The sequence below is a fragment of the Lepidochelys kempii genome, chromosome 3, assembly GCF_965140265.1.
Source record: "Lepidochelys kempii isolate rLepKem1 chromosome 3, rLepKem1.hap2, whole genome shotgun sequence".
In the NCBI taxonomy this organism is placed as follows: domain Eukaryota; kingdom Metazoa; phylum Chordata; order Testudines; family Cheloniidae; genus Lepidochelys; species Lepidochelys kempii.
In genome coordinates this window covers 122687123-122710576 of record NC_133258.1, presented here as the reverse complement: position 1 = coordinate 122710576, position 23454 = coordinate 122687123, and the positions used below count along the sequence as shown (strand labels likewise).

Below are 23454 nucleotides of genomic sequence, written 5' to 3'. Positions count from 1 at the left end.
ATATTGCTCTGTACTATTTAAAGGCTGTCTCCTTCCTTTCAGAGGTTGTTGCATTTCAGAGTGATGGACAAAGTGGTCCCGATTTAATTCAACAAGGTGAAATTCAATATGAATGTAAAGTCATATACCTCAGAAGAAATTGCACAGCTACAAGATGGGGGCTAGATGACGATAAGGAGTGCACTGAGTATGAGAAAGATATAGGGCAGATAGTAAACTATATACGAACTTCAGTATGTGATGCCTTTGCAAAAAATGCCAATGCAGTACTTGAATGTATGTAAGGGACCACATGTCAAATTAGGTAATAATGACACACTATATAGTCCAAGTGCAGTCACATCTGGAATATTGTGTTCATTTCTGATATCTACTGTTTAAAAAGACCGGAGAAAAACCTGAAGAAAATACAAAGAAAGGGAACAAAAATTCTAGAAACATTAACAAATCAGGCACAAGTGGAGACCAAGGGAGCTAAATCAATATAGTCTAGAAAAGACTCAAGGAGACTACAGGATTATAAAAAGCTGTATAAATGAAAGAAGAGAATTATTCATTTTCTAAAGATGGTAGAACAAGCAATAGCCTGAAGCTAAGAAATAAAAAGTTTAGTTTAGTTTCTAGAAACACACACTTAACGGTATTTTAGCAGTAAAATGGACTACTAAGTAGTGGTTGTAGTATATTAATGCAGTGATTATAGGTTAGGAAGAGGCAGTAATTGGCATATGTTAGTGATATAGGGCCTGATCCAGTACTCATTGAAGGCAATGGAAGAACTCCAATTTACTTCATTAAGTGTTGTGTCAGACCCATACTCCTGCAAAAAGCATTGTGTCAGAGTGGATAGACCACCTGTTCTCCCCTCCCTTCCCCATTCTACTCTCTGCAACTATGTAAAGAATTTATGGCCTTGTAATTATTTTATTTATTACATCTCCTGATCTTCAGCTCTAAGACCCGAATTCAGAAAAAAAATCCTTATTCAGAACAGCACTTAGCACATATTTCAGTCCCACATGCTTAAAATTAAACATATGCTTAAATTCTTCCCTGAATTGGGCCTAAGTTTTTCTCTGTTCTCAAGTCCCACCTTTGTTGTTCTGATTACCAGTCATGTGTACACAATACGTCAGATTTTCAAAAGTGCTCAGCATTGATCTCCCAGTGTTTTTAAATTAATACAGATACTTTTTTCTTTTTTTCAACTGTTCCTTTTAACCTTGGTCATGAACAATCCCCTCAAGTAATCTATAATACCACTGTAAGGTAGGGTTTTTTATAGATATAATTGGGAGAAATGTTCACAATAAAATCTGAAGCCACATGAAACTCATGCCATTAGGGATTTCATTAAACACTAGCTAAGGATTCCAAATGGTTTTGAAGGTGCACCCCACTGAAGGCACATTGCAGTAATTGAGTGTAGCATTAACAAAAGCATGGATGGCTCTTCCAGCCAAGAGAAAAAGTTTAAACCTTTTGGCCAAATATAAATGGGAAAGCCTCTGTTGGGAGACTCTAAATATGTTTTGCTGCAGAGCTATTGTTAGCTGTTATGGATTTGTTGTTTAATGGCCAAGGAAAGAGTACTGGAGCCAATTTGTAATTGCATATTTAATATATTGTCAGACCACCTATAGAAAGAGATAAGTGCTCCTTTTCAGAGGCTGTATATATAAAATCATAATGAATCAATGACAGATGCACTGCTGGTCACTGCTTCTGCTGGGATCCCCAAATAACTGAGGATAAAACAGGAAAGCTGCATTGTAAATGCGAGTAAGGGTTGGTCTACAGAGGCACCCTCAAGAAAGTTAAGATGTATTAACTAAGCCATTGTCTAGATTGCTAAAAGCGAGATATTAATTACCTCAGGGTAACTAACACACAGGAGCTATCCCAGGGTAAAAACACAGTGAAGAACAGTCACTTTAGTTTTGCCATGAGGTAAACTAGGCAAGGTGAACAACAGGCTGGGTTGTAGTGCTGAACTTGCCTAGACTACCTCACAACAAAATTAAAGTGCCTTGTCTTCACTGTATTTTTACCTTGGGATAGTTCACATACATTAGTTAAAGCTGAGGTAAAAAATGCAGCTTTTCTAGCAGTGAAGAGAGGGCTTAAATGTGTGAAGTGAAAGCACATAAATTTAAACATATTAACCCCCACCATGGACTCCCTCATTCAGAAGTCAAGTGGTCTTAATTCACTGAAGTTTAATCCTACTTGGGTTTCACTACAGCAAACTAAGGTCACTTTACTCCTGAAGAGGAGCATCCATGAATGAATTTAATGTTTTAATTTATGCACGTCACGGTTTTAGTTAATTCATCTTAGCTTTCCTGAGTCTCTCTGTATAAACAAACCCTAACAAAAGGTGGGCAAACTCCCTTTCTGAGGGAGCCATTGTCACCTCCATCAATTATTCACCAACCTACCAGCATAACCTCAGACTTGAAAGTTATACTGGCATAGTTACTTTGGTTAAGGGTGTGAAAAAAACACATCCCGACGAATGTAACTATGCCGACATAACCCGTAGTGTAGGCACAGCTATGTTCACACAAGAGTTCTTCCATCAACATAACTAATGTCATTCAGGGCGGTGGTGTTCCTACACCAATAGAAAAATCCCTCTGTTAGTGGAGGCTGCAGCTACATCGGGGGGTTATGCTGGCATAAGCATGCTGACATAGCTATGCCAGTATAGTCTCCATAGTATAGACATACCTTCGGTTTTCTTGGGGTTGAGTTTCATCCAGTTTAGTCTAATTCAAGCCGGGATCCCTTTAAGACAGTGCATAAACTGAACATTCACATTCACTATAGGTCAGTGCTATGATTGTTCATATTAAAATATTATTTAACCAGTAATGGATTCACTTCTTTAATTCCCATGCACTGAGATTAAAATAACCTTTTAATTCTTATGTCCCCTCCTTTCACACACACTCTTCAGTAGCTTTATTATATAGCTGGGGGCTTGTTGAGGTTTTTTTTTTTTTTTTTTTTTAACTGCTCATGGATGTAATTGAAAAAGGAAATTCCTTTTGCAAGAATAAAATGCTTCCCTCTAGAAAACTAAAACAAATTAATGATTATAAAAGAACATTGGTCCCTACCAAAGGTCAATAACCTAGTCACTAGATTTTAGAGAATGGAGAATGGATTAGGGTTACAAATAAAGCAGTGTAGAAACCACTCTTTGTGACATTACTAAATAAAAACACTAAACACTCAATAAGACAGTAAAGTGGCAATTTCTAATGATTTGGGATTTTCATTGTTGTTTCTTTTCTTTATTTTATAGGACAGTTTTAAACAAAATAGATACCAATTAAGTAAATAATGGAAGCCCTCAATTGTGCTCACAGAGAGTTTATGGGTCTTGACATATGCAACGAGGGATAACTCTTTAGAATGGTTTCCTCTGTGGAATGGAGGGCATAAATAGAGGGATTTTGAGTGACAGGGAGTCTAGACCAAACACCAGTCTTTAAAATAATTGTTGAACCTGGCAAGTAAGTCCATTAATGCTTTGAGGAGAAGCTCACAGTATCATCTGGCCCTGCCACCACTAGCAACTGTTTGGTGGTGTAGAGGATGTAACATTCACTGGACAATTTAAAAAGAAGAAGGGGAAAGACAAATAAATAAATAAAAATAAACAAAATTGTGCCAGTTAGAAGAAAAGAAACATGATCATTGTTCAATGATCATTAATCTCTATTGTCCAATCTGGTTTTTTTCAGTTGGTATTGTCAAAACTGGTGAGTGTCTGTTCAGTTCCTGCAGCTGGAATTCAGGTAGAAGAGGATCTTATTAGGCTGTTTGCTAGACTGGGAGATCAGAGAGAGAAGTAATTCTAGGGACCGAATGGCTAGGCAGCAGTTCTGCAGAAAAGGACCTAGGGGTGACAGTGGATGAGAAGCTGGATATGAGTCAGCAGTGTGCCCTTGTTGCCAAGAAGGCCAATGGCATTTTGGGATGTATAAGTAGGGGCATAGCGAGCAGATCGAGGGACGTGATCGTTCCCCTCTATTCGACATTGGTGAGGCCTCATCTGGAGTACTGTGTCCAGTTTTGGGCCCCACACTACAAGAAGGATGTGGATAAATTGGAGAGAGTCCAGCAAAGGGCAACAAAAATGATTAGGGGTCTAGAACACATGACTTATGAGGAGAGGCTGAGGGAGCTGGGATTGTTTAGCCTGCAGACGAGAAGAATGAGGGGGGATTTGATAGCTGCTTTCAACTACCTGAAAGGGGGTTCCAAAGAGGATGGCTCTAGACTGTTCTCAATGGTAGCAGATGAGAGAACGAGGAGTAATGGTCTCAAGTTGCAGTGGGGGAGGTTTAGATTGGATATTAGGAAAAACTTTTTCACTAAGAGGGTGGTGAAACACTGGACTGCGTTACCTAGGAGGTGGTAGAATCTCCTTCCTTAGAGGTTTTTAAGGTCAGGCTTGACAAAGCCCTGGCTGGGATGATTTAACTGGGAATTGGTCCTGCTTCGAGCAGGGGGTTGGACTAGATGACCTTCAGGGGTCCCTTCCAACCCTGATATTCTATGATTCTATGATTCTATGAATTATGCTGGGGTTTATATGTGTGAAAATGAACACCATACTCTTATATAAGACTCCTCTGTGTAGTCTGTTGTACTTTTACCTGAATATTCATCAATAATTTCTTTACAAAGCCTTACCCTGCATTCCTTGTACATCAGAAATTCCCATTAGTGGGCCAAATTATCTCTTGCTATAAATGCCTGGAGCTCCATTGATTTCAGAGGAATTTGGCCCAGTTTCAATGTATGTCATCATAATGCCACCCAAAAAATAGCTTTACAGAGAGGGCACTGTGTACCAAGTACCACAAATGGTTAGTTTGTGAGATCTCTTCTAGAGAGGATCCTTGTTTGGTGCCTGGATTTGTGAATATTCAGTTCTAAGGAGCCAAATAGTGAACTGTCTTCTATGATTTAGGTGAGGGGGAGAAGGGTTAATTTTAGCACTAATGGAATTGAGTTGTATATCACTAACTAGAGTCATGCATATTTTATGCAAGTAACTCTCTGAGGGCTTAGAGAGACGATGTGGGTGAGGTAATATTTTTTTATTGGACCAACTACTGTTGGTGAGAGACAAACTTTCAAGCTTACACAGAGCACTTTTTCAGATTTGGGCAATGTACTCAGTGTACAAGGTGGAACAGAGTGTTTAGCATAGGTAGTCAACACATATTTCAACAGACCATTCAAGGTGAGGCCTCCTGTTAACACCCCTCCAGTCATAGGGGGGAAAGAAAGGGGAGAGGCTGCTGGAGGGGCATTGTTAGTGAGCCGTAGATTGTTGTAATAAACCATAAATCCGGTGTCACTACTCATCCATGATTTTTAACGTCTAGCAAAGTTATGAATTTAAGCTCTGAGGCTCATCTTTTGAAAGTGTTTTGCAGATTTCCTGTGGACCTGGTAGAGTAGGGTGGGCCTGGGTCCTCTTACTCTTTCCTGCATCCACTGCGGGGAGCGGTGACTGCCCAAGGGATTAGGAGCAATGGCCTAATTTTGGGAATATTGGGTGCTGCTATCTGAAATGATAGACACTGGGCAGCACAGCCCAGCTTTACTGACTCCGGCCACTAGGCCTTGCGGCTCTGCAAACAGGGGTGGCTCTACTGACTCTGGCCACTAGGTATCACTTCCCTGAGGAGAAGGGCCACTTTACTGACTCCAGTCACTAGGCGTCTCAGCCACGAGGACAAGGGCTGCTTTACTGATGCTGGCCGCCAAGGCCTCGCTGCCTTGCAAACAAGAGTGAGTTTCCCCTCCTTTGTCCCCCTTTGGCCTCCTTTGTCCCCCTTTGGCCTACTACTTTGACATGGAGGTTTTATTTCTGTATTGAAGCAGTTTTTCACAGGATATTTGGGTGACCTGTTCCATGATGTGATCTACTTCTCTGGTGGAGTGTCCTTGTTTGGTGAAGGCGGTTTGGAATATGTTAAGGTGTATATCCCGGACTTTCTCTGTGGAGTATATTCTGTGGTATCTGAGTGCCTGGCTGTAGATGACAGATTTCTCGGTGTGTCTGGGGTAGTTACTGGATCTTTGAGGGTAGGTGTGGTGATCCATGGGTTTCTTGTATTTAATTGTTTGTAGGGTTCCATTGTTGAAGCTGATTGTGATGTCCAGGAAGTTGATGCTAGAGTGAGAGTGTTCCAGTGAGAGTTTAATGGATGGGGGTGGTTGTTGAAGTTGTGGCAGAAATCTATGAGGGAGTTTAAGTCACCTGTCCAGAGGATAAAAATATCATCAATGTATCTCAGGTATACTAGTTTCATGATGCATTTGTCCAGAAATTCTCCTTCAACATGGCCAATGAAGAGGTTGGCATATTGGGGAGCTATCCTAGTACCCATATCAGTTCGTATGGTTTGGACAAAGTGTTTATTGTTGAATGTAAAATTGTTATGGTTGAGGATGAAATGGATGAGTTTGGCAGTGTATTTGGGATGGATATTTGAGGGCTCATCTACATGGGAATGTTACTTCGGAGTAACTTTTGTTTGCCTTACAGTACCTTGTGTCCACTTTCTTTAAAGTGAATTAGTTGGCATCTTAGGCTGCAGTAAGTAATTCTTGGAACAGGAGTAAATTCACTCCACAGTGAGCTTATTCACTCTAAGGTTCATCTGGCTGTATTGCTTCACACATGGAGCAGCCTGTCTGTGTACCTGTGTGCCCTCCACTGCTTCACAGTCATTTGACCAGATGTCACCTCTTGGTTTAAATGCTGGCACTCAGCCAGGTGCACTGCTTTTCGGTACAAGGTAGTGGTGAGTTCACACACCTGGATTCAAATACCGATTGCAACTCTACCCCCTCACCCACCGACAGCTTCCATGTGGATCTCTGCAGAGCTCCTCAACTTGATTGTCATCTGTGGAGTACTGTGTGTCCAGTCCCATGTGGAGAAGAGTCACCAGAATGCAGACATCTACAGGGCACTGTCAGAGCACATGAAGGTGGGGGGCACTCCCAGAGCTGTTTCCAGTGCCAAGTCAGAGCAAAAGAACCCCAGAAAAAATACCCGAAGACAAGGTACAAGAACAGAACCTTTGGTAATTCTCCCACTACCTGGCCATACAATGAAGAACTGGACCACATTTTTGCAAGTGACAACATCACACACTCCAGATTGGTGGTGGATAGTTTTCCAGGAATTAAGATAGCATGTCAAGCACCCAAGCCTTGACTAAAAGCACCCTTAATTCCACATGTACCAGGAGGAGATTTTTATGGGCAGCCAAGAACTGTATGACCCAGCAAATTTGGAGGTTACACAAGAACTGCATGCAAACAAACTAAGACTGCCATGGAGGAGACCTCTACCAACAGCCAACCTGAAAATATTCTAGAGGGCAGCTGTACTAGTCAGTATTATGTGCTGCATTACAATACAATTGTAAAGTATGATTTAAGCAATTTTTTTCTTGGTAACCACTGTTCATCACCATGTTGGGTGGAGTGAGACGCCTCTCTCTCTGCCCGCTTAGCTTTTAGTCCTGCCCTTCACCCTCACAACAGTGCTTAAAACAGCATCTGTGCCAGAAACTTAAAGCTAACAAGTTTTATTTCCCTGCAGTATCAAATTCCACAACCATCAGCCACATTTGCCACCTCTAAACTTTCCTTTCCAAGCTGCTTTCTGCTCGCTCTCCCTTCCTCCCCTCTGTTCCCTGTCCCCCTATCTCCCTGCTCAAGGTGTCAATACCACTGGGGTTAAAAAAATCAGATGCATTGCAGGGCAGGCATATTTATTTTAGCAGGAGATACAAAAAGAGGAAAAGCAATGGAAAAAGTAATTTGGCTCAGTTTTATAAATGCCCTCAGTTTTTACCTAACTTCAGAGATTTTATGAGGTAAGCTGCCCAACTCAGATTTCACAGACTTGTCAAAATGTACAGATATTTTAAGTTTCAGAGTAGCAGCCGTGTTAGTCTGTATCCGCAAAAAGAACAGGAGTACTTGTGGCTCCTTAGAGACTAACAAATGTATTAGAGCATAAGCTTTCGTGGGCTACAGCCCACTTCATCGGATGCATAGAATGGAACATATAGTAAGAAGATATGTATATACATACAGAGAAGATGGAAGTTGCCATACAAACTGTAAGAGGCTAATTAATTGAGATGAGCTATTATCATCAGGAGAAAAAAAACTTTTGTAGTGATAATCAAGATGGCCCATTTAGACAGTTGACAACAAGGTGTGAGGATACTTAACTTAGGGAAATAGGTTCAATATGTGTAATGACCCAGCTGCTCCCAGTCTCTATTCAAACCCAAGTTAATGGTATCTAGTTTGCATATTAATTCAAGCTCAGCAGTTTCTCATTGGAGTCTGTTTTTGAAGCTTTTCTGTTGCAAAATTGCCACCTTTAAATCTTTTACTGAGTGGCCAGAGAGGTTGAAGTGTTCTCCTACCTGTTTTTTGAATATTATGATTCCTGTTGTCAGATTTGTGTTCATTTATTCTTTTGTGTAGAGATTGTTCAGTTTGGCCAATGTACATGGCAGAGAGGCATTGCTGGCACATGATGGCATATATCACATTGGTAGATGTGCAGGTGAACGAGCCCTTGATGGCGTGGCTAATGTAATTAGGTCCTATGATGGTGTCACTTGAATAAATACGTGGCCATAGTTGGGATCCGGCTTTGTTGCAAGGATAGGTTCCTGGGTTAGTGTTTTTGTTGTGTGGTTGCTGGAGTGTATTTGCTTCAGGTTGGGGGGCTGTCTGTAAGCGAGGACTGGTCTGTCTCCCAAGATCTGTGAGAGTGAGCGATCATTTTTCAGGATAGGTTGTAAATCTTCGATGATGCGCTGGAGAGGTTTTAGTTGGGGGCTGAAGGTGATGGCTAGTGGTGTTCTGTTATTTTCTTTGTTGGGCCTGTCCTGTAGTAGGTGACTTCTGGGTACTCTTCTGGCTCTGTGAATCTGTTTTTTCATTTCAGCAGGTGGGTATTGTAGTTTTAAGAATGCTTGATAGAGATCTTGTAGGTGTTTGTCTCTGTCTGAGGGATTGGAGCAAATGCGGTTGTATCTTAGAGCTTGGCTGTAGTCAGTGGATCGTGTGGTGTGTCCTGGATGGAAGCTGGAGGCATGTAAGTAAGTAAGTATAGCGGTCAGTAGATTTCCGGTATAGGGTGGTGTTTATGTGACCATCGCTTATTAGCAGAGTAGTGTCCAGGAAATTGACCGTTTGTGTAGATTGGTCTAGGCTGAGGTTGATGGTGGGATGGAAATTGTTGAAATCATGGTGGAATTCCTCAAGGGCTTCTTTTCCATGGGTCCAGAGGTTGAAGATGTCATCAAGGTAGCACAAGTAGAGTAGGGGCGTTAGGGGACGAGAGCTGAGGAAGCGTTGTTCTAAGTCAGCCATAAAAATGTTGGCATAGTGTGGGGCCCTGCGGGTACCCATAGCAGTGCCGCTGACTTGAAGGTATATATTGTCCCCCAATGTGAAATAGTTGTGGGTGAGGACAAAGTCACAAAGGTAAGCCACCAGGTTTGCCGTGACATTATCAGGGATACCTTTCCTGATAGCTTGTAGTCCATCTTTGTGTGGAATGTGGGTGTAGAGGGCTTCTACATCCATAGTGGCCAGGATGGTGTTTTCTGGAAGATCACTGATGGATTGTAGTTTCCTCAGGAAGTCCATTGCATATACAGCTCTCTGGATTTGGCAGCCTTTCAACACTATGTCAGCCTGACTTGCTTTGAGCAGGTTTAATTGACACAATGCTGAAAATGGCTGCCAGAGCCAGAGCTACACTCAGGCTCCCAATGGTGCTAGGACTGGTACTGCTGAACTGCTGGGAACTCAAGAAAGAGATCTGGAGTCATTGTGGATAGTTCTCTGAAAACATCCTCTCAATGTGCAGCGGCAGTCAAAAAAGCAAACAGAATGTTGGGAACAATTAGGAAAGGAATAGATAATAAGACAGAAAATATAATATTGCCTCTATATAAGTCCATGATATGCCCACATCTTGAATACTGCACACAGCTGAGGTCACCGCATCTCAAAAAAGATATATTGGAATTGGAAAAGATACAGAAAAGGGCAACAAAATTATTAGGGATATGGAACGGCTTCCATCTAAGGAAAGATTAATAAGACTGGGACTTTTCAGCTTGGAAAAGAGATGATTAAGCAGGGGATATGATAGAGGTCTATAAAATCATGACTGGTGTGGAGAAAGTAAATAAGGAAGTGTTATTTACTCATCATAACACAAGAACAAGGGGTCACCAAATGAAAACAAATATAAGGAAGTATTTCTTCACACAATGCACAGTCAACCTGTGGAAGTTTTTGGCTGACAGTGTTGTGACGGCCAAGACTATAACAGGGTTCAAAAAAAGAATTAGATAAGTTCATGGAGGATAGGTCCATCAGTGGCTATTAGCCAGGATGGGCAGGGATGCAAAACCATGCTCTGAGTGTCCCTAGCCTCTGTTTGCCAGAAGCTGGGAATCGGCAACATGGGATGGATCACTTGATGATTATGTGTTCTGTTGGTTTCCTCTGAAGCATCTGGCATTGGCCACTGTCGAAAGATGGGAAACTGGGCTGGATGGACCATTGGTCTGACCCAGTATGGCCGTTCTTATGTTCTTAATTACTTGTAAAAATTCTCAAGGGTTGACAAGGTTTAAGTCTCCCATACTCAACTTTCCTCATTCAAGTACACCTCGTGGCCAAAAATGATTTGCATTACCTTTCGGAGGGTTTTGGGTGATTCACCATGTCCATTTCTTTTTTCTGCAACTTCTCTCTATTATTCTATCTGTGAAAAATTAATTAAAAAATCTGTTGTACCTGAGGTATGTCAGATACATTTTTGTACAGTACACAGGAAACCAGTATCTACTGACCAGATGCTAAGTATCTATTAACCAGTATCTACTGATTATTCTGAGTGGCATGTGTTTGGCATTGCCATTATGTGACATGGCAGCTGTGTAATAATCATGCAGAAAGTCCATTGATAGTGAGTATAATTCAGACATGTTTAAGAGTTAATTACTTTTGGTTAATGCTGCAGTATGTTCGAGTCCTGTCAAGTAAGAGAAAAATGCAATATCCTGGGAGAAAAAATGTTTATTTAATCAGTGCCTTGGCAATTATTAGTACTTGACACTTATTTTAATTAGCCAGAAATCTTGCTGCTGTTCACAGTAATGGGACATGATACTATCCAAAATGGAATGTACTGCAATGCTTTCTTTTGCTGATTATAATGTCTGGGCAATCCAAAAGAAGGATTTTATCCAGGTGTCAATATGTTGGAATGACATTAATAAACAGAAATTAGTTGTAATAACATTTTTTATTTTCTAAGGATTTCTGTGTATCTTTATGATTACATAGAACGATTTGAAAGCTTGATCAGTTTCTTTGACTGGATTGTCCATATGCCCATTCCGTTGATGGTGCATATGTACCTTATGAGACAGAGACTGGAGTCTTTTTGGTTAGCAGTTCCTGTAGGGCATGTATGTGCTCTTCAGTCCTTTTGCTCTGCTACAAGGGCATATAAGGAAGAGAGATGTCTGCCACCATTCAGTTCCTGTCACTGCCTCAAGGCTTAGAGGCAGAGTCCCACAGTCTGAGAGACTACCAGTCTTCTAGATACTCTTAGCTAAGTAGTTATGGTTTTTATGTGGAATAGATAGTAATTTAATATTTAGTAGTTTAATAGTTCAATGTTAGTGTTAGTAGTTAGTGGCCTTAAAAATCTATGAATCTTGAATCATCTCTGTCTAGTTACATTTTACTTTTCTTTGTTGAACCTCAAAGTTCAGAAGGGAGAGAGAGAGTGGTGAATTTTCTACTTGACTGAGAAGTCTCTCATTGCCAAGATCTTATCAACGGATTCTGGCTTTATAAACCAACTCTTGTTTTCTGTTTTCATTTGTTGTGCAAAAGTCAAGGAACACATTCCCACTCTTTGGAGCTGAAGCCCTACACTTATGTTCCCTCAACAATTAAACCACATTAGCAGACCAGCTTATAAAACAGTTCCTGCTAAAAGAGCATAAATATGGTTTTCAAATTTAGGCAAATATGCTGCTTAGTGAAAAAGTAGTGAAGGTGCATAAAAGTTAGGAAGGACTGCTGCGTGCTTTGTAAGACATGCAGGAATGCAGGAGTCAGTCACCAGGAATAGGAGCCCAGGGTCAAAGCTGAAGTCAGATGCCAGAGCCAAGAGACAGAAACAGAGTCAGAAGTCAGGAAGTGTAGCCCAAGGTCAGAGTTGGGTTTCCTGGAGTGAGGCAAGGCTTGGGCCAAGTCAGGAGCAGGGTTTGAGCAAGGCATGAACAAGGTAGGAAACAAGCAGGCACAGGAGCTCCTGCAACTGTGGATGACTGCTTTAAGCAGCTGCTGAACTGCTGCTGAGCTTAAAAACAAGTCTGCTGACTATTCCCAGCAATCAAGCAATATTGCTAACGAGGCAGCCTACTATATACCAGCTGCACTTGTTAGGTTGCTCAGAGGCTGGATCTGCTGCAGGCCCTCAGGCCTGACAAGCAGTTCCACAGCTCCTAAGGCTCACAGGAAAGGTGCTCCCTCCGGCAGACATCCTACTGTTCAAGGAAAGGAAAATTACTTACTGGGTACAGTAATTAGAATTCTTTGAGATATGTTATCCACTGATCATGAAAGAGATTGGAGTGTTTTTGGCCAGCAGTACCCATCAGGCGTGCATGTACTCTTCAGTCCTCGTGCTCCATTGCAAGGGCATATGAGGGTGAGGCGTGCCCATTGATCAATTCCTTCTCACCCCAGAACTCCTAGAAATGGACTCTGAGGTAGAGGGGATGGAAGGACAGGTCATGGAAAGGGCATATGGATAGCACATCTAAAAGAACTCCAGTTATGGTATACAGTAAGTAACTTTCCTTTCTCCTTGGAATGATTGCCCATATGTCCATTCCACTGATGGTGACTCTCAAGTAGTTATCCTATTAAGGAGGCATCATTCAGTTCACCTGGGTTTAAACGCCGTCCCTTGTGCAGAGGAGCAATCCCAGCTTCAGATGGACACTTGAAGGACCTCAGTCTGGGAATGATCCACATTCCTAGTAAATGTACAATCTCTAAGTCCTTCAGCTCCAGAGCTAGGAAGAACAGAAAGGCCCAACTACATGTGTCAAGGGTCCTTCCCCACTCTGAACTCTAGGGTACAGATGTGGGGACCTGCATGAAAGACCCCCTAAGCTTATTCTTACCAGCTTGGGTTAAACACTGCCACCACCAAAGTGTTACACAAAGAACAGGGGAAGTGCCCACTTGGAAACGTCTTCCCCCCAAAATATCGCCCCTACACCCCCTTTCCTGGGGAAGGCTTGATAACAATCCACACCAATTTGCATAGGTGAACACAGACCCAAACCCTTGGATCTTAAGAACAATGAAAAGCAATCAGGTTCTTAAAAGAAGAATTTTAATTAAAGAAAAAGTAAAAGAATCGCTTCTGTAAAATCAGGATGGTAAATACCTTACAGGGTAATCATATTCAAAACACAGAGAATCCCCCTAGGCAAAACCTTAAGTTACAAAAAGATACAAAAACAGGAATATACATTCCATTCAGCACAACTTATTTTATCAGCCATTTAAACAAAACAGAATCTAACCCATATCTAACTAGATTGCTTACTGACTTTTTACAGTAGTTCTGACCTGTATTGCTGCTCTGGTCCCGGCAAAAGCATCACACAGACAGAGAGAACCCTTCCCCCCCGCCCCTTCAGCTTTGAAAGTATCTTGTCTCCTCATTGGTCATTTTGGTCAGGTGCCAGTGAGGTTACCTTAGCTTCTTAACCCTTTACAGGTGAAAGGGTTTTTCCTCTGGCCAGGAGGGATTTAAAGGTGTTTACCCTTCCCTTTACATTTATGACAACATGCCTACCTAATAATCAAATCAATGAGACCAGCTTCTAATTGAGCTCTCTAGGCCCCCCCATACTGGGTCCTTCTGAACCCTAACGTGTCGTTGCTTGTTCTTAGATACATGATTTTACATTTGGCTGAGTTAAAGTGCATATTGTTCAAATGAGCTCACTTTACCAAGTGATCCAGATCTGTTCGTATAACTGACCTGTCCCTCTCTTTATTTATCAATCCACCAATTTTTGTGTCATCTGCAAATTTTACCAGCAATGATTTTATATTTTCTTCCTGATATTAATAAAGATATCAAATAGCATTGGGCCAAGAACAGATCTCTGTCCAACCAACTAAAAACACATTCACTGGATGATGATTCCCCATTTACAATTAATTTTTGTGATGTCACTCAATCAGTTTTCAATCCATTTAATGTAGGTTGATGATTTACTTTTAATATTTTATTGGAGAGAGAATTTGATGCATAATATATTGCTGTAATACTGGCTGCATTTAAAGTATGGAAAATACATTTTTTCATTTACCAACATACAGTGATTAATAAAAAATGGGAGAATCTAATATTTTTAGATTTTCAGAAAGATATTCTCATGTTCATTCTCAAAAACACCATTTTTTCTGCTAAGGATGAATTTCCTTCCTAATGAGTCAGGAAGGTTACATTCTTCATATCACTGCTCCTTTAGACTTTTTACTGTATCTCAATGTCTCACTGCCTACAGAAATAGAGGAAACATGTCTCTTAGGACTTGGAATAGACTCTCTTCAAGGTTGGTTTCTCAATGAAAGTGGTGAATCGTCACAGAAAATAGTAACAGTGGTAAACAGCTTTAAGCGCTATAATACTGCATATTTTTAATAGTTTTAATCCAGCAAGCTGCAAAATAATGGACCAAATTTTGTACTTATTTACACCAGTGCAAGTGTATTGGATCCAATATCTTTAAATGTATATGGTAATTTTTATTCTGACGGATCCCCAACTCTTTAAAATAGGAATCAATCACCCATGATTGAAACACAGACATCTTCAGAGCAACCTTATATGCCAGCAGTAATGCAGAACAGCTTTTAGGAAATTAAGTTAAGAATTACTTCTCCATTTAATACTACGTGAGGAATTATTTGGAAAGTTAGAATATAATTATTCACTTTCAGTTGGGCAAGACACTGAGAGGGATTCATACTGCTATTCTTGTAAAAAGTTCTATGAGATCTCCGTAGTCTCAGTTTTTATGTCTCATTCAGGACAATGTCACTTAGCACTGTATTTGATCATGAGTTCAACCCCAACTCAGAAAGAACAGCCCTTTTACTGGATCATAATCTTTTCTTTATCAGCACCTGAAAATTTCCTTTGAGATTTCATCCAAGCACTGACCAGGCTTGACCGTGCTTAGTTTATGAGCTCTGTGATGAATATACTGTTGGACTCTATTGTAGAATATCTGGGGTTTCCATGTGGACATTAAGGGACTGGTACAGGCACTTGAAATTCAAAGGATGAAGAATCTGATTCAGCATATTCCCATTATTAATAAAACTGCCATCCCTTTTATTCTAGTGTTGGGAGATGTAAGTCATAGAATAATAAACACTAGGGGAGAAAGTTGGATGTCAGAGAAGGTCTAATCCTCTCTTTTTGCTATGACTAATTATAGCAGAACAGAAAAAAGAGGCAGAGAGCGCATCAGTGTGTCAATGTGATGAAATTCTCTTACATATTGTTGGTTGATTTGTCTGCATAGTGACTTATCTGGCTATATTCCTGGGTCCTTGTCACAAAAAACTTAGTTCAGAAGAGTGCCTTTCTCAGTGGCATCCTTCTGTAGATTTTATCAGTGACTTCCATATCTGGTTGTTATTTACATCTGAAATATGCCATAGTATGTTGATTTCCCTTTTTTAATCCTTTGTGTAAAAGGAAATAATATACATTAAAAACTGCAGTATAGGCCAAAGATTCATTTTAAGTAATTGGCTGCTGTATTAAAATGTCCCTGGGTTTCTATTTTACTGATGATTCTGTTTAGAATTAAGCCAATCTGTCTTCATATTTCCTCTTCTGTAACATTATAATTGATCTGGCAGTTCACCACACTTAGACCCAGACAGTAATCAGTTGGCACGGAAGATATTCTGCCTCCCTAATTTGACTGACAGAATAAGTCCTGTTCTTCAATTGCTGTCATGTGGTTTTTATCAGTAAATAACACACATTTTACTGTTGCATGTGTACACTGAGATAGACAGCAATGTCTTTTTAATGTGTCTACTCTGCGGCAGAAGAGAAGCCACGAAAAACAATCACATTTTCATCTGATGAACCCCTTGAAGATGGTTCTTAAAAAAAAAAAAAAAAAAAAAAAAAGAAGCACGCACGGTTTGTTAATTTCTGTCTTAGATGACAGCCATGTGTATGCAACATTAGTTAACAGTAGGGGCTAAGGAAAATGGACTTCCCACATACACATAGTATTTTTCCATATGAATCATTGCAGATTTCTTTCTACCTGCAATAATAAAATGCAGATACATTCACTTTTCAACACTATTATTTATGAGGGATATCTCTATGTGTGTATAAATAATTTATTTATTAGTGGGTGCTAAGTTATTCAAAACATGGTGGTCTGTTAACGTTGCATTGAATAGAAATGTTGAACTCTGCATTATGGCAGAGGACAGACTATTTGGATATCATGATTACATTTTTGAATTACATCCAAAGAAATCTTACCTGTTGTAATAAATAACCTGCTGCCAATAAAGAACAGAATCCCACTGTCAGAGCTATTGTGCTAGGTAGTTAATGTTGTCACTATATGCAGAAAGGCCCCCAAAAGCTCAAACTAAACCTGTCTTGTACTGTTTAGTATATCTAAAATAAAACCAAAACATCAGATTTTAAATGCACACTAAAAAAAAAAACATAGCCCTCCCCATCTATTTAGATTTTAAAAATTAAGATGTTAACATAATATAGCAATGAACACAAAGAGATCATCACACCAGGAAGAAGAACTGTGCTCCAGATAATAGTAAAACGTTAAAAATGTACCATTTCTTTCACTGACTGCTGAAAGCACCTAACTCAAGGATTCAGAGCTCATTGAACTAAGTGGAAGTATCTTCATGGATTTCAGTATGCTTTGGTTAAGGCCCAAAGAGGCTAGATTCTAATCTGAAATGCACAGATTATTATTTGACCTTAAATTTGTAACTTGTGAAAACAATGAAAACATTAATTGTAATGGAACTATGCTCATGACATCATCAGGAATATCTTCTTTATATTATATGTATTTTATCTATTTTATTTAATCTCTCTGTGTAATCAGTCAGTTTAGGCCCTAGTTCAGCAAGATACTTAAGCACGTGTCTAGCTTTAATCATGTAAGTAGTTCCATTGAAATAACACATGGGATTATTCACATACTTAAAGTTAGGAATGTGGTTAAATACCTTGCTGAATTGGAACTTTATAGTTCACTGGCTTTGGTATGTAAGCAGCTATCCAGCTTTTAAAAACAGAGATAATAATAATCTCTCTCGCTCTCTTCATTCTCAGACTATAAAAAGAATAGCCTGATTAGTTTATTGCATTGTTTATGTTAATATGTGAGAGTGTATATGTGTAGATTTATTACCGAAGAAAAGCTAACTTGGTGAAATGAGTGCCGCATTTAGTTCTGAAACTGGTTATTTGGTGGTCATTCTTATTTCTTGCAGGAATGAGTTCCATAGACTATGTGTCTAGTCCCTGTGAAAGTTCTGTTTCCTGCACTCATGAACCAGTCCTTATTGGTCTACAGTTTATTGTTCTAGTCTAATTCTAGTTTAATTTTCTATCTGTTGTGGGTGGTCATAGTTGTGGAAGGAGTCTCTCAAGTAGCAAAGTACAAGATGCTGGAGGGCTTTAAAAATCAGGACAATTACTTAACTGGTCTCTATGTTCGATGGGGAGCTAGTGCAGAGAGTGTAGCAGTGGGGGATGTATTCACAGTGACCTGTATTGCTATTTCATTTTGTACCAGTTGGAGCTACACAAAGTGCCAGGCAAGGGAGAATCAGATCTAGTGAGTTGCAGTAATCCATCCTGGAGGTCACAAATGCATGGATTACCAAAGCCAGATCGGGGAATGATAGGATGGAACTCAGTCTTATGACCAGTCACAAAAGAAAGTAGGCATTTATTTCCACTGTGGCAATTTGGTCATCTAGTGTCATTGAGAACCACGAGGCCTTGGGCTAATTTAACAATCTGAGGGCAGATGCTTGTGATAATGGGGAATTTTATAGAGGAGGCATATTCTTCAGAGTGCATCCCTTTTCCTACCTGCATCACCTCATTTTTGTATGAGTTCATCTTAAGCCACTGCTATTCAATTGTATCTTGACTTTGCCTAAGCTTTGAGAAAGCTGGGAGATGGAGCTAATATTTGAAATAAAGGAGATTGGTGTTGTCTATGTACTGCTCTCCTAATGGCTTCATATAGATGTTGAATAATATGAGGCAGAGGACTGAACTGTGTATAACTTCACAGATCAGAGCTTTGAGATGGAAAAACAGTTGCCCAGAATTGGGTTTGGTTTGAGAAGAGGTCTTCTGGGGCCTACATTTTAGGCCCAAGCCCACCTGACCTGACCCAAGTCTGAGAGGTTCAAGTCATTTTCTGACCCTGAAACGAACAACATGTGCTAGGTCATCATCTGACACTGCTATAACATGAAATATATGGCAGAATGTGGATAAAATACAGAGCCGGATACATACAATTCTCCATTAGGGAGCTGAGTCAACAATTTAATTAATGCATTTTTTTTAATGAGTGTCATCAGCATGGAAGCATGCCCTGTGGAATGGTGGCTGTAGCATGAAGGGGCATATGAATGTTCAGCATATCTGGCATGTAAATATCTTGCAATTCCAGCTACAAAAGTGCCATACAAATGCCTGTTCTCACTTTCAGGTGACAGTGTAAATAAGAAGTAGGTAGCAGTATCTTCTGTAAATGTAAACAAACTTGTTTGTCTTAGCGATTGGGTGAACAAAAAGGAGGACTCTGTGGATTTGTAGGCTTTGAAGTTTTATATTGTTTTATTTTTGAGTGCAGTTATGTAACAAAAAAAATCTACATTTGCAAGTTGCACTTTCAGAAGAAAGAGATTGCACTACAGTACTTGCATGAGGTGAATTGAAAAATACTATTTCTTTTATCTTTTTACAGTGCAAATATTTGTAATAAAAATAATAATGTAAAGTGAGCATTGTAAACTTTGTATTCTATGTTGTAATTGAAATCAATATATTTAAAAATATAGAAATGCATCCAAAATATTTATAATAAATTTCAATTGGTGTTCTATTATTGTTTAGCAGTATGGTTAAAACTGAAATTAATTTTGTTGAGTTAATTGTGTGAGTTAACTGCGATTAATTGACAGCCCTAATTTCAACTTTAAGTTTAGCTTTGTGTCTGATGTCATAAGCTAGAAGGGACAGTAGGCTATAAAAGGCATCTTGAAACACTTTGGATATAAGATAAGGCAATTTAAGGTCAGCTGTTTACCTGTTCCAATAGATGACTTACACAATTAAATTGCTTCACAGACATTCAGTCTTCATTACAAAGGATCCAAATATTATAGTGCAAGTAGATCTTGGTTAACAGAAAGCTGGTGAAGTTACTTGGCTTTTTATATGAAGGTTGTTAGTTACTACATAAAACTAATTTAAAGTGAAGCAGAAAAATCCTCTATTATTCATGATCGAGTTGTGATGGGGCACAAATACAAACATCAATGATTTAATCATGTTCAAATAGTGGCAGTGATCTGTTGCTATTACTTACAATAATATTGAGTCAGTATCATCTGTGCTAATACAAGAGTATAAATGCCAAAAGGTAGTTCCCATATATCCTTCTTGTGGTAAATGAGAAGCGTATAAATGCAGCTAATGAAGACATTTAGCCAGAAAATGTTGTTTAGCTTGTCAGGGTTTGGAGCTGATGTTCCCAAGACGTGCTTGCTTTGCTTTATTAAAGTTGAGCTAAAATGATGCCTTCAAAATCTATTTTCTGACTACAGTGCCAAATTTTGGCTATTTCATTTACTTCCCACTAAAGCAAGACGAAGATTATTGTTTATTGGTAGTATGAATGCATTCCTTACATTTTAATTCTCAAAAGTGCTGATTTCAGGATGTATGAAGGATGATTTAATTTTAAGCTATGACTGAAATCCTTTGTTAAATCCACTAGATACAAAATAGTCCGGCCTAATTTCTTCATCTGAGCCATGACCAGAAAGTTAAATTTGGGGATTTTTAATCTTATACTCCTTGAAAATTAGTGTGAATGTATGTTGAACTGTGTCTTTCTTCTTCTTTGCTGTAAGCCACAGTCCACAAGGGACTGAGCTGAAACTGTCAAACGTGTGTATAGAGAATTGGCTATCTAATTGACCTAATTGACTGTTAACTGCTCTGCAGATGGATTAAGTATGGGGAAAAAAATCTCAGGTGTGTCTTATGAGTGCATGAGTTACATGAGGTCTCACATGAGTGAGATAAAATCATAATCCACTTCTAGCAGAAAGGGTAGCATATGCATTCCACATGTAATAGGCCTTTTTCCTGTTTTCACTTGGATCCATGTATATGATCAAAGTTGCTGGACTGGTACTTTTACTTTATGTAGCTATTCCATAAAGGTACTTGTAGCAAGCTCTGAGGCAGATGGCTGGACTTCTGTTATGAAAGTTGGGTGAGGAATCATAGCTGTTTGTGTGCCATCTGGCGGGAGCAAAGAGAGGTTTGAGTAAGCAGGCACGTTGAGTGCATACTGCGTATCATTGAAAGAAATTCGGAGTTTTTACAAGGCTGAAGGACCTGCTGTGTGTGCTTCCGTGGACAGTATAAAAAAGACAATTAAGTCTGAAAACAAAAGAGTTAAAATGGTCAATATAATAAATAGAATGGTGTTTATCCTCCCAGAATATTGAAAGAACGCTGCCACAAAATCAATACTCCTGAAGCCTTTTTCATTGAAATATTCTCATTGCCAGACACCTGGGGCTAAATTCTGCCCTTAGTCCCATCCATGAAGTCAGTGGAGTTGCATGGATGGACCCAAGGGCACACTTTTGCCTTTTTTATGTCACCTTCTCCTACACTGATTTCTTTAGCCTGGTAGCTGAGTTATGAGTTTGCTTTTGTGTCTGTCTTTTTCTTGTAGAAATAGGATTTGTATATTCATGGGGTGACTTACTTGAAATCCTTCAATCCATCTGTCTCCTGTGAATATCCTTTTTTCTTAAGGAGTACTATTATTCAGCCAGATGTGTAGTAATGCAAAGTGGGGCTCAAGTAGGTTATGTATTCATTTAAAAAATGAAGAGAACTTAAATAGTATCGGAGCCAGTGCAAATCCCATGGCTTTTCTGTTGTCATGCTGTGATTGACTAATTTATGCCTGGACTAATTTATGAATATTGTATCTTGATAGGGTTATTGTATTTTCTGTGCCCATATATATCAGGTGGAGTCAAAGGTCAAGCAATGCAGAGGCTGCAGGATGGTCTGGTAGTGTGTTCTTGCTGTTTGGAACCAGCTCATATCCAATATGAATCTATGCAGTGAGAACATGACTATCTGGGCAGCTGTTCCAGTCTGTCCAGAAAGGAACTAATCAACCTCTAAGGACACATCTAGGACTCTATGTAGCTCAAGCAAAAATGAGTCCAACTGTCATGGAAGACTGGGAGAGACCCTGCTTCAATGAAACCTGGAGTCACCCAAGACCTTACATCCAGGACAACCCATTGAAGTTTTGTGCATCCATGGTGATGTTCAGTTGGACTCAATTGCCTCTGTAATCTTACAGGTAGTGAACCAGGTGGGTCACGTCTGGATGGGAGTCACAGATCACCTAGGGTGGGACTGGAAATATCTAACAAAGGAGAATCTACCCCATTAACCTGTGTATCTTTGGAGGGACAAGAAGGAGCCCACTCAGCAGAAACCTAGAAACGATTTCCTGTGGCCCAGTCAGATCTTTTTGGGATTCCCCTGAAATTCCAGAAGTTATGGAATCAGGGATGGAAGCTCAGGTGAGTTTGGGCCTGTGCTGTCAATGATACTGTGGAATCTGAGGAAGACTTTTCTCGGGGGATGGATACTGGAGAGGAAACCTCCCAGCAGCCCAGACAGCCTGACAACCAAGAAAGGGGCATCTCAGACTGAATTCCTACATTGGAATAAAGTGCCCTAATTGACAATTTTGACATTGTGGCAGCCCAGCATGAAGACCAGATGCTTTGGCAGCCATTGTCAGGGTATTTGTAATGGATTGGGAAGCCTGGTAGTTTCTCTGGTGTGAGCTGAGAAATGAGATATTGTACTGGGGAGAGGCACCCTCAGAACGAGGAGTTTCGATATCAGCTCTTGGTACCTCAATGTGCTTGAAGGGAGCTCTTTGAGCTGGCCCACATTATATCAACTGCAGGATACCTGTGTAAGGATAAAACATAGGGAAGTCTGTTGGCCCAAATCTTTTGGCTAAGACTATAAAGAAGGTAGCAGACTTCTGCCACTCATATCCTGACTATGAAAGGGTAGCTTTGAAAGGCAAGAGGTGAGTCCCTTTAAGTGCACAACCTCTCATTGCAACCTCCTGCAAGAGGGTGGGAATGAACATAATAGATCCTCGAGAAAAATTGCCTGAGAGCACAGCTTCACTTTGGTGCTGTGGGACTATGCCACCCAGTATCCTGAATCAGTTCCCTTATGGAGTACCATGGCCTCCACATTTGTGTTGGAATTAGTCCAAATATTTTCCCAGATTGGTCTTCTTTCAGGGGTCTTTAAACACCAGGAAACTAATTTCATATCCCAGGTCCTCAAGCAGGTGTGGAGACTACTAAAAGTCATCGTGCTCCGTGCCTCGATCTACCACCTCCAGGCGAATGGTCTGGAGGAAACGTTCAACAAAACCCTTAAATCCATGTTAAAAAATGTATGGAGATGGAGCTTAAGAGTGGCACTCCCATATTTGTTATTTGCAATGCAGGAGGTACCACACGCCTCCACAGGCTTCTCTCCATTTGTGCTGCTTTATGGGACACAGTCCCGAGGTAATCTAGATCTGGTTAAGAAGTCCCCAGCCTACATGCAATACGCATATTGTGCAGTATGTCTTTTGGACAAGGGAAAGATTGAAGCATATAGGCTGTTTTACTAGAAGTAACCTATTCCAGGGCCAGTAGAAACAAATGCAACAACACAATAAAGGGGCTAGGGCCAAGGAATTTCAGCCAGGGGATCAGGTGCTCCTGTTATAGCCAGTAGCTTGGTCTCTGAGCTGGGTATCACCACGTGTTGTGATAGGCAAGAGTAGGAAAAGCATTCACAGCATCTACTGAACTATGCAGTGTATGGAAATCAAATATATAGAACACCAGAAG

At 40.1% G+C, this 23454-nt stretch overlaps 1 protein-coding gene across 2 annotated transcripts in view; it reads left to right on the top strand.

The window, feature by feature from the left end:
• The window catches only part of PRKN (parkin RBR E3 ubiquitin protein ligase), a 1259259-nt gene that overhangs the window by 196679 nt on the left and 1039126 nt on the right, over window positions 1-23454 (top strand). The gene's annotated exons all lie outside the window — the stretch shown is intronic.